We start from the raw sequence: 12694 nt of genomic DNA, 5'->3' as shown, positions 1-12694 counted from the left end.
CCTAACATAAACAAAACACACCCTGAAACACATAAAACAAACACCCCCTGCCACGTCCTGACCAAACTACAATAACAAATAACCCCTATACTGGTCAGGACGTGACAGTCATTGGCAGCAGAGAACTGGAAGGAAAGGCGACCAAAGGAGGAATTGGCTTTGGGGGTGACCAGTGAGATATACCTGCTGGAGCGCGTGCTACGAGTGGTGCTGCTATGGTGACCAGTGAGCTGAGATAAGGCGGGGCTTTACCTAGCAGAGACTTGTAGATGACCTGGAGCCAGTGGGTTTGGCGACGAGTATGAAGCGAGGGCCAGCCAACGAGAGCGTACAGGTCGCAGTGGTGGGTAGTGTATGGGGCTTTGGTGACAAAACGGATGGCACTGTGATAGACTGCATCCAATTTGTTGAGTAGAGTGTTGGAGGCTATTTTATAGATGACATCACCGAAGTCGAGGATCGGTAGGATGGTCAGTTTTACGAGGGTATGTTCGGCAGCATGAGTGAAGGATGCTTTGTTGCGATATAGGAAGCCGATTCTAGATTTAATTTTGGATTGGAGATGTTTTATGTGAGTCTGGAAGGAGACTTTACAGTCTAACCAGACACCTAGGTATTTGTAGTTGTCCACATATTCTAAGTTAGAGCCGTCCAGAGTAGTGATGCTGGACGGGCGGGCAGGTGCAGGCAGTGATCAATTGAATAGCATGCATTTAGTTTTACTTGCATTTAAGAGCAGTTGGAGGCCACAGAAGGAGAGTTGTATGGCATTGAAACACGTCTGGAGGTCAGTTAACACAGTGTCCAAAGAGGGGCCAGTAGTCTCATAGTGAATGTCTCTTAATGAGAAGAAATCATCCAAATGTATGAGAATGTTGTATTTTGAAATACAAAAATACTATTGAATCTGTAAGCAAATTGAAATAGTGATCCCAACATCAGTGGACCTGCATGAGGGGTGTGTCAGATGAATTAGGGCGTTTTGGAGGGGCTGAATGTTGCACCATTTAGGTCTAGGCTACAGCCGGGAGCCTCCCGTGGGCCTACTTTCTCCTAATGAATTTGCATGGGTCAGACAGACAGACAGACAGACAGACAGACAGACAGACAGACAGACAGACAGACAGACAGACAGACAGACAGACAGACAGACAGACAGACAGGAAATCAGAGAAATATACAGTAAGTAAGCAACGTCAAAAAAGGATGATAAAGACAAATGATCGGCCTAACATCCAAAGCATGCAGCTGCACAACAGTATGAACCACTGGTTGTCCACTTTCCATTGTATTAGCCTACTTGTAGAAATTGTAGTCTACTTAAAGCCAATATGTTTAATCGATTCGTAACAGGGAACAACAGTCAATCTTGTTATATGGCCGACTTACCTTAAAATAGCCTACGCAATACTGCCCTACCAAGCAAAAGAGCAGTAACTGCACATTTGGTCAAAAATAAGTTATAAAAAATGTTATACATTAAATACATGCTTTATCATGTGGACAAATATCCTGCCTCCATTGTGTTATATTATGGAGAAAGAGGGTGTTCATGTTTGCAGTAACTGCAAAAAGTTAAAGTGAAACCAAGGAAAAAGGCAGGACCTGCCTTTCCCTTGGATTCACTGAGCTTCGGGCTGTAGTGTCTACGGTAAACCATGGTATTATTTATTATTCTTTGCTGATATAAGTATCAAACTATATGACACTGACATCCACATACCAATAAATATACTAATACAAGATTGTATTAAAATAAAATCGTCATGGAAACGTATTCCAGTGGTGTACCGAGCAAGAAGGCAGTAACTTCCCTCTAGGGTCAAAGGTCAGGGTCAATATGAATAAAAAATAACCTCATAGTAATACAACAGAAAACCACATCTCCAATAATCTGCCTACAATTCATTTGGCTGGACAATAAAAAAACTTTGAAGTAATCTTTCTCAGTTTACCTCTATGAGCAGTTACTACTCTTTTGCTTGGTAGGGTAGAATAGCCTATAGGCCTATGCAATAATCAGCATATCTTTATAGCGGAGTTAATTATAGGCACAAGACCTGGACCAGGTCTTTCTTGGAAAATAGATATTATCTCAATGAGAAAAAACCTGTATAAATAAAGGTCAAATAAAAAATAAATTAAACAAGTGAATCTATTTGCTTGGGCTCTGTAGGCTACTACTTGACATTGACCTATGTCTATACGTCAACATAGCCTATATTAAAACCATGCAAATAAGTCTATGTTCTAACATGTATGGTGGTATGTATCATATGACGCTGCAGCAAATAGGCAATTTATGCTGGTGGAGAATGTATCCATCTGCTGGAGCCCTACTTTTCCTTGGCAAACAGCAAAAGTTAAAACACAAAATCATGGCACTGTCATCTGCATGATAATGAATTCAGTGCATCATTGTCAAGCAATATCCTGAATTGACACAGGACCTATGATAATACGCCTGTATAGGCTAAAGAGGGTTTATTGGCCACACATGATATAAAGACTAAATCATGTCTTTTTTGGGTTGTTTGTTGAGGCTCTAATGTCGATATAATTTAGGTTTTATATGTAGCGGGTTTCTTATGCACCACAGGAGAACCCAGAATTGAAGAGCGACACCACGGCTGTCTTTAAGGCTTTTATGTTGATCTGCTGCAATAGTATTATGAAAAGACAGGACAGGAACACATCAGTCTCCAATGCAACGCCTGACAAGTTGTTCTTTCTCTCTCAGTGTTTTCTCAGACTCTCACACTCATACATAAAGCCATAATGTATAGTATAAAATAATAACCAGTCCTTAATACAAAGAATGTATAATCTTAATTCTTAGACAATAGAACCATACCTGCAATAGTATTATGAAAAGACAGGACAGGAACACATCAGTCTCCAATGCAACACCTGACAAGTTGTTCTACACAGGAGCATGAAGAAAGGTAAAACACATATCCTGTCTCACATCCCCAATACATTGCTAGGTACTTTCAGTGTTGATAGTAGCAAAATACAACAACTCATGTACAAAACCACTGCAACACAAACAAGTTACAACGTAAAATCGCCTTAGAGGGCAAAAACTACATCCCCCATAATGCACCACCATCACTAGTCGGCAGCTCAGCTAGCCTTCTGCATCACAGAAAGTCATGCTAGCTAGCAACGCTTTTAGCACTCTGTAAGTATATTAGTTAACAACAATAAAACTCTGGAAGTTACGTGTTTCGATAGTCTCACATCCCCTTATAACAATATCTACAGCATTAACCTTGGGACGTTTTATTTATTTCACGTTACGGACTTCTACAAAGGAGTAATCTGCAACCCGTACCTTTCTCTCTCAGTGTTTTCTCAGACTGAGGAGAGCGGGAGCTAAGGGTAGTACCAGGGTGTTAGTAAGCACCCAGATAAAATAAAATACATTTAATGAAACAAAACCTGAAGATGTTAACATCATTCAGCTACTGTAGCTGCCTACCTAACATCAACAGGCATCACCAGTAGCGCAACAATTAAAATTAGAAACCAAAAGTAAAGTTCCTGGCGATCTGACTCCCCCTTCTGTCTGAACTTGGAATATTCCTGTTCGCGGGCTTTGGCCACTGACCCTCAACCTGATTGTTCTGTTCTGCGTTGTGTACTATTCTAATAATTTGAAGTTTGCTGGAATAACCATTTTAACTCTACTACACTCACCCCTTCTTGATTTCAGCAAACTTTAAGACATAAGGTAAGACTTCTTCCTCCACAGGGGTAACCTTGACCAAGAGTCGTCCAGAAGGACAGCAAAGAGACTTTGCCAGGTAGAAATATGCCCATATACATACAACCTATGACCCCCTAATAAAGTATTTCTCATTTCCTTAATCTATCCTCTGGCTTCTGTGTCACTGGGGTACTGTCACTTCAACAAAAGTTGATAAGGCTTGGATCAGGGCGGCTAGATGCTCTCTTTTGTCCGGCTCAGCAATCACTTGACTCATTGACTCTAAAAGTCTTCTGACAGGCTTCACAACTCTTCCAGTTCGAGTTCTCAAAGTGCCTTCACTTGGTCTCAGGACTGTATCAGTGAGCTCAGATGTCTGGCTGTTTCTGCGCTCTACCTCTCTCTGGTTACTCATTCTCTTCTTAGTAGATCTTATGCATACAGAGCCGCTGACTGATGCACTTCTACTGCTGATGCCATCTAGACTGCTCACTGACGTTGCTTCTCTACTTGTGTCATCTTCAGAAGGATCACTTGAATCATCACCAGGCATCATTGAGGAGCTTCCTGTGCTTGATTTAGCTGCTTGTCCTGAGATCATGTCCTTCGCTGGGCTTTGAGGAGCAGCTTCTCTCATGTTCACGCCATCTTCCGGTCCCGAAGATTTTTGACCTTCAGCTTCCGTGGGCCCCTCAGGGTTCTGGCCCTCGAGAATCCAGACAGCAGTCCTTCGATCCTCTGAATCCTCATCCACATCGAATACCGGTCTTTCGTCACCGCTGTCTGCGTTTATGTCCTCCTCTGAAGCAGTAGAGGCTACTGTGGACATCTCGTCTGTCTGTCCCACCGGCAGGAAGTTCACTGGCAGTATGAAGTTTCGATGAACTACTTTACTCTTCTTGGTAGTAGGATCTTCGACTCTGTAGATGTGCACAGACGGGTCTTTCCATGTGATCACATAGACTGTTGAATCCCACAAGTCGGCAAGTTTACCTTTTCCTCTTTCCTTTCGGTTTGCCAAGAGAACTCGGTCCCCAATCTCCAGGGCAGTACCCTTCACTCTCTTGTTATACTGCCTTGCTTGCTTTTTCTGAGCTTCAGTGGTGTTGGCCTGAGCGATCCTGACAGCCTTTTTTGACTCCTGAGACTTGTAGCAATTCTGCGATTAAGTGACTCTCAAAGTTTGCTCCTTTGTCAGAGTGTATCCGCTGGGGAAACCCATAGACACAGAAGAACTGGTTCCATAACTTCTGGGCAACCACCTTTGCTGTCTGGTTCGGGCAAGGAAACGCATGTGCCAGCTTCGTAAAATGATCTGTGATGACGAGTACATCAACGCTCTCTCCATCCCTTCCTTCTGCTGACCAGAAGTCTATGCACACCAGTTCCAACGCTGTGCTGGTCTGAATAGATTCCAACGGTGCCCTAGCCTCTGGCTCCATTGTCTTGCCAACCACACAGCGCTTACAGTAGGAGACATACTTCTTCACTTCCCCTTCCATTCCAGTCCAGAATAACCTTTGACGTACCAAATGGAGTGTTCTAGTCTGGCCTTGGTGGCCGGCTTCATCATGGGTTCCCCTCAGAACGATGGCTTTAAGGGAGTCTGGCACCACCAGCTGGTACCTCTTCTTGACAACTCTGTCCTTAGATCTTCGGTAGAGGATCTCATCCTTGATTTCGAGTTTATCCCAATGCTTCAGCATTCTCAACACTTGGGCAGTCTCATGAGCCCTCTCTCTCCGCGAAGGTCTCCTCCTCCTCTCAACAAAGTACGCCACTCGGGCCAGCACCTGATCCGCCTTCTGTTTTCTCCGTATCACATCAGGAGAAAGGACTGGAAGAGTAGCCACTCCCCCTTCATGCTGAAGGATGCTGGCAGAATACTGGGCTAATTGGAATTTGCGCACTGGCACACTCGCATCCCACTCCAGACAGGATTCCAAAACTGCTTTCACTCCTTCAGAAGAGACTTGAGCCAGGATCTCACCACCTTGGATATTGACTGACAGTTTGAATGCGTCCTGGATGGACTCTGAAGTCACATACTCTGGGAACTCACTTGCCTTCCTAGCTCCAACGAACGGCTGTCGACTAAGCAGGTCTGCTGGGACATTCTGGGGCCCGGGGATGTACTTCAAGTCAAAGTCGAAGGGGGCCAGTTTAGAGACCCACCGCTGCTCACAGGCATCTAGCTTTGGTTTCGTCATTATATATGTCAGGGGGTTGTTATCTGTTAGGACTGTGAATCTATTCCCCTTCAGCCAATGGGTGAACTTATCACACACAGCCCACTTAAGAGCGAAGAACTCTAATCTGTGTGCTGGGTAACGGGACTGGGACCTCGACAGAGTCTTGCTTGCAAAAGCTACTGGTCTGGGTCTACTCTCACCCTCAAATGTCTGGCTAAGTACTGCACCTAAGCCATCCATTGATGCATCTGTTGATAGGAGAAATGGTCTGTTAAAGTCTGGGTGAGCCAGCACGGCTTTTTGGGAGACAGCAGCTTTTAGCTTCTCCAGCGCCTCCCCACATTCAGAAGTCCAGTCTTCAGGTTTCAGACGTTTATGGGCCGTGCCATGAGGTTTTCCTTTTTCTCCTTTCCGCTTACTTTTCTGTCCTGCAATCAGACGAAACAGTGGTTTGGCTAAACCTGAGAAACTCGCAATGAAGTGGGAATAATAGTTTGCCATACCAAGAAATGATCTGACCTTGGTGGGTGAAGGTGTTTTCCCATCATTTTCCATCAGGTCAGCTGCTGTGATGTCGTTGATTGCAGACACTTTTCCCGGGTCGGTTGCAATGCCCTCTGCCGTGACGATATGGCCTAAAAACTTGACAGATTTTCTGAGGAGGTAACATTTTTTTTGCGCTAGCTTCAGGTTGTGTTCCTTAAGGCGGGAGAACACCATTTCGAGACGGTCCAGGGCTTCCTGCTCAGTCTTCCCGAAAACCAGGAGATCATCCAAGTAGCACAGGAGGGACAAGTAGTTCTGGTCGCCGAAGATCGAGGTCATCATTCTGGCGAATGTTGCTGGGCTGTTACATAACCCCTGAGCCATTCTGTTGTACTCAAATAAACCTGTGGGTGTTGTGCACGCTGTGTACTTGCGGTCATCTTCATGTATGGGGATGTTGTAGAATCCCGAAGTCAAATCCATAGTACTGAAGAAGCAGTTCCCCCCCAAAGCAGCGAGAGCATCGGCTTGATGGGGCAATGGGTATGCATCTTTCTCTGTCCTCTGGTTCAACCATCTGAAATCAGTGCAAATTCTCAACTCTCCTGACGGCTTCCAAACCAGGACAAGGGGGGAGGCCCACTCACTACTGGACTTTCGGATGATGCCCCGCTCCTCCATTTCCTCCAGCGTCTGTCTCAGTTTCTGGTAGTCGGATGGAGAGACCCTCCTGTACGGCAGCCGGAAAGGCTTTTCATCTTTGAGTCGGATACGGTGGATGACGTTCTTCGCTTCTCCACAGTCAAGTCGGTCCCTGGAGAAGATGCCTTCATACTGAGCAATAAGGTCCACTAGTTTTCCTTTCCACATGTCAGACACTTCACAGGACTCTATGTCAACTTCTTTTAAGCCCAACTCTTCCAACTTTTGTAGATACTCCTTCTTTGCCCTTTTCCCACTAACTGAACATTCTTCCCCAGCTTGGGTGACATTCTGAAGGGCAGACTGGACCTTACTGGGGTTCTCAGCATGGCTGGCATAGAGCTCTAGGTCTTCTAGGGCTAGGCATGGGTGCACATCGGCCAACTTGGTGTTACGGCGGAGAATAATAGGGTGGTCCAACATGTTGATCACTTTCATGGGGACCCACTTGTCACCCCTCAAAGGACATACAGTGCGTCCTACTAGGACATTTCTTGGTGCAGATCGTGCTGTAGTGGCCTCTATGACTACAGTACTACCGACTGATAGCGGCACCTTTTCTTTCAGTTTTCCCCAGACCAAATGTTCATGTTGAGGCATGAGAGTCACACTCTGCTTGAGCATTACAGTTCCCACTTTGTCTGGTATTTTGTCACCGTGCCAACGGTTCACGTTGGCTAGCATGCTGAGTAAAAGTCCATGTGAATCTCCTTTGGCAGGTTTGGAGAGGCTGTCCCAATACCACTTTGTTTTCTTAACCTGTTGCATTATGTGTTTTATGGCGTTCGATCCAACTATCATGTCATCTGTCTGTCCAGGTACAACTAAAACAGACACTGCCATCTTGCAATCTAAAAGATCAATGTTCAAGTCATATTCATACTTAGGCTGTGCCTGGTTGCCCCCACAGCCTACAAGAACTACTTGAGTTGGCTTTCTAGACTCTGGTTTTATCACATTATATCTCAGAAGTGTGTCTTCAGCTGACTCACTTAACGTGCAGGTCATAGACCCACTATCGATCAGAGCTTGAAGTTCTACAATTTCTTGCACCATTACTGGAACATAGAAAAGACTGTCATTACTCTCTATTTTTGGATAAATCACCTCAGTTTTCATTGTGTTTCCAGTCCTTATATCTGTAGTGTTCTGTGGAGGTGTAACATGTTCGCCCACACCGCCCCCCTCTTGGCGTGAGCATGTTAGTTTAAAGCGGGGCCAGGGGGAGCCTCGGCAGTTGCCTCTCCAACTTGTTTTCTTGCTGGACATTCAAAGCCTCTGTGGCCTGTCCTGTGACACTTGAAACATAACCCCTCCTTAAAGCAGTGCGACTGAGTTGAATGGTCTGAGGCCTTACAAATTCTACAGGGACCAGCAGCAGTATTAGTTTGTGGCGTTCTGGCTGAAGTTCTCCTTTGATTTTGTTCCTGGGTTGACAGGAGCTTTTCCAGGAGAGAAATCACTTTGTTCAATGGAGCCTGATCACTGTTAGTGGGTGTGGCTGAATTATTTTGACCGACTGCTTGTTGTTGAGTCATACACCAAGCGTCGGGGGTCATCACAACTTCTACCTTGGCAGTACTTTGCGCCCTGTGTCTGGCTGATTGTTTGTCTCGGTGATGGCTGTCAATCATTGCCTGCAAATCTCCAACGGTCCAATTTTCAATAGGCCTGCACCTAAGAGCGGCATATAGTGCCGGATCAGGGCAGTGCTTAACAAACATCATGGTCACCTTGTCACGCCCTGACCAGGTGAACTCGGCTATTTTGGTCAGGGTGTGGCATATCTATGCTTTATTTTCTATGTTTTGGTTATAGCCTTTCTTTGTGTTTTATTTCTATGTTGGGCTCGGGGGTGATTTCCCAATCAGACAGCTGTCGCTTGTGAAGTCTGATTGGGAATCACATTTAAGTTCCTTTTCCCCCCACGATGTTTGTGGGTTGTTGTCTCCTTATTTGAGCACGTAACGTATTGGCAGTTCTTACTTGAGTTTGTGTACATGTTTAATTCTAGAGTGTTAAATAAACATGTATTCGCTCCCAGCTGCGTTTTGGTCCGCTTCCTCGTCTCCCGACGACAAACGTTACAGAACAACCCACCGAACCAGGACCAAGCAGCGGGAGGAAAAGGAGCGCGAGAGATGGGCTCGCGAGGGAAAGGAGTTCTGGACCTGGGAGGAGATCATGTCTGGGAAAGGACCCTGGCGGACGGACTCCCAGGTCGAGGAAGAAAAGCCAGCCGGTAGACGGAGTCGCAGGCGGCGGTCGAGGAGGCCCGGAAAACAGCCCCAAGAAAATTTTGGGGGGGGGCTAATGGGGTGGTCCGGAAGGGCAGAGGAAGAGCCCAGACCACTGCTCTCGTGGGGGATGACGGCGGAGGAAGAGAAGGAGATGAGGCGTTTGATTGAGGACCTGCAGAGGGAAGATCTGGAGGAGGAGCCATGGTATGCTGAGTTGCGCGCTGTGTCGCCAGTGCGCCCGCACAGCCCGGTGCGTCCGGTGGACATGCCCAGCACATGCCGTGCTAGGATGGGCATCCAGCCAGGACGAGTGGCTAAACCGGCTCCACGCTTCAGGTCACCAGTGCGTGTTCACAGTCCTGTCTGGCCCGTTCCTGTTCCCCGCACCAAGCCCACGGTGCGTGTCCCCAGTCCTGTCCGGCCCGTCCCTGCTCCCCGCACCAAGCCATGGTATGCAGAGTTGCGCGCTGTGTCGCCAGTGCGCCCGCACAGCCCAGTGCGTCCGGTGGACATGCCCAGCACATGCCGTGCTAGGATGGGCATCCAGCCAGGACGAGTGGCTAAACCGGCTCCACGCTTCAGGTCACCAGTACGTGTTCACAGTCCTGTCTGGCCCGTCCCTGCTCCCCGCACCAGGTTAGTGGTGCGTGTCCCCAGTCCTGTCCGGCCCGTCCCTGCTCCCCGCACCAGGTTAGTGGTGCGTGTCCCCAGTCCTGTCCGGCCCGTCCCTGCTCCCCGCACCAGGTTAGTGGTGCGTGTCCCCAGTCCTGTCCGGACCGTCCCTGCTCCCCGCACCAAGTCAGTGGTGCGTGTCCCCAGTCCGGTCCGGCCCGTCCCTGCTCCCCGCACCAGGTTAGTGGTGCGTGTCCCCAGTCCTGTCCGGCCCGTCCCTGCTCCCCGCACCAGGTCAGTGGTGCGTGTCCCCAGTCCTGTCCGGCCCGTCCCTGCTCCCCGCATCAAGTCAGTGGTGCGTGTCCCCAGTCCGGTCCGGCCCGTCCCTGCTCCCCGCACCAAGTCAGTGGTGCGTGTCCCCAGTCCGGTCCGGCCCGTCCCTGCTCCCCGCACCAGGTTAGTGGTGCGTGTCCCCAGTCCTGTCCGGCCCATCCCTGTTCCCCGCACCAAGCCCACGGTGCGTGTCCACAGTCCTGTCCGGCCCGTCCCTGTTCCCCGCACCAAGCCCACGGTGCGTGTCCACAGTCCTGTCCGGCCCGTCCCTGTTCCCCGCACCAAGCCCACGGTGTGTGTCCACAGTCCTGTCCGGCCCGTTCCTGTTCCCCGCACCAAGCCCACGGTGCGTGTCCACAGTCCGGCACGGCCCGTGTCTGGTCCACCGGTGCCCAATCCTGTTCCGGTCGACGGCTCCGCGCCGGAGCATGCCGCTCCACAGTGGTCCAGTCCGGGCCAGAGGGGTAGGGCTAGGGTGGAGGCAGGGGGAGAAACACGCCCGGGGCCAGAGCCTCCACCGAGGGTGAGGCGCCCACCCGGGTCCCCCCCCTAATAGACTTTAGTTTGGTGCGCCGGGAGTACGCACCGTTGGAGGGGGGGTACTGTCACGCCCTGACCAGGTGAACTCGGCTATTTTGGTCAGGGTGTGGCATATCTATGCTTTATTTTCTATGTTTTGGTTATAGCCTTTCTTTGTGTTTTATTTCTATGTTGGGCTCGGGGGTGATTTCCCAATCAGACAGCTGTCGCTTGTGAAGTCTGATTGGGAATCACATTTAAGTTCCTTTTCCCCCACGATGTTTGTGGGTTGTTGTCTCCTTATTTGAGCACGTAACGTATTGGCAGTTCTTACTTGAGTTTGTGTACATGTTTAATTCTAGAGTGTTAAATAAACATGTATTCGCTCCCAGCTGCGTTTTGGTCCGCTTCCTCGTCTCCCGACGACAAACGTTACACACCTCGTGACCTGGATCATGCACTCTTTTTCCCTGTCTTTGCAAGCACTCATTGGCAAGGTCAATTGCTTTGTTCAGTCTAACCCAATAATCCAAGCAGCTCTCTGACTGTCTTGGTAAGGTTTCATAGAAGTATCCTAATGGGATTGTTGATGAGATTGCCTCTCCAAAGTGCTGCCTCAAGATATTGTATATGGCTTCAGGATCTCTGCTTATGTTAACAAGAGGGTTTCCACGGAGCCCAATTCTGACTATGTCTTTAGCCCGCCCCATTAGTCTGTCCTGTATTTCTTGTCCCTGTTCTGATATACTGCATCCCTTCTTTTTCAAGTAAGCTTGCATAAGTTCTTGCCATTCAGTCACTGTGCACCGGTCTGTGCTATCACCCCGGAAGTGGGGTGGTTCTCTGACGTCTGACTTCAGAATTAGGTTGACCTTTGACCAATCAGGTATTTCTACTATTGGTTGGGGAGGGGAAGTGATTGGACCAGCCCCTGCTAGACTAGCGGCAACTTGATTACCTATTTCACTGCCCAGTTGTTTGACTAACTCTGCTAGGGCTTGCAATTGGGTTCGGTTTTCATTTTCACCCCCTATGGCCTTCTGGGACTCTTCACTGTCATCGTTGCCTGGTTGGCTACTGCTAACATGCTCTGGTTGGCTACTACTGACACTTGGCACTCTAGTGTCGACTGCTGGGTATCTAAGAGGACTGGCTCTAGCACTATGTTCCCCCATACTGGCCAACTGAGCCCCCCGCCCCACCCCAGTGGCCATACCTTGTGAACCTCTCACAGTAACACCAACCGGAGTAACATGTACATTGTTATCACCAACATCTGATATGTCTTCTCTCTCCTGTTCTGTAATCTCACACAACTGAGGCATATGCAACATATTGTCCAAAGTTCACCTTGCCCTCAAATGTTTTAAACGTGTGATGTCGATCCAGTTCTGTGTAGGAGTCCCCCGGCGATCTGCTGCAGCTGATCTGTTGATCCGGGTCACGGCACCAATCTGTAGCGGGTTTCTTATGCACCACAGGAGAACCCAGAATTGAAGAGCGACACCACGGCTGTCTTTAAGGCTTTTATGTTGATCTGCTGCAATAGTATTATGAAAAGACAGGACAGGAACACATCAGTCTCCAATGCAACGCCTGACAAGTTGTTCTTTCTCTCTCAGTGTTTTCTCAGACTCTCACACTCATACATAAAGCCATAATGTATAGTATAAAATAATAACCAGTCCTTAATACAAAGAATGTATAATCTTAATTCTTAGACAATAGAACCATACCTGCAATAGTATTATGAAAAGACAGGACAGGAACACATCAGTCTCCAATGCAACGCCTGACAAGTTGTTCTACACAGGAGCATGAAGAAAGGTAAAACACATATCCTGTCTCACATCCCCAATACATTGCTAGGTACTTTCAGTGTTGATAGTAGCAAAATA

General features: G+C 48.0%; 1 long non-coding RNA gene across 1 annotated transcript; it reads right to left on the bottom strand.

The window, feature by feature from the left end:
- Positions 1-8183: 8183 nt before the first annotated feature.
- LOC115166106 (uncharacterized) lies at positions 8184-12296 on the bottom strand. Its single transcript, XR_003870273.1, has 2 exons — positions 12147-12296; positions 8184-8769 (listed from the first exon to the last, which is right to left on the bottom strand). It is a non-coding gene; the product is annotated as an uncharacterized LOC115166106 (long non-coding RNA).
- Positions 12297-12694: the final 398 nt, after the last annotated feature.

Source organism: Salmo trutta, chromosome 28 (genome assembly GCF_901001165.1).
Source record: "Salmo trutta chromosome 28, fSalTru1.1, whole genome shotgun sequence".
NCBI classification, from domain to species: Eukaryota; Metazoa; Chordata; class Actinopteri; order Salmoniformes; family Salmonidae; genus Salmo; species Salmo trutta.
This window is presented reverse-complemented; position numbering and strand designations above follow the sequence as displayed.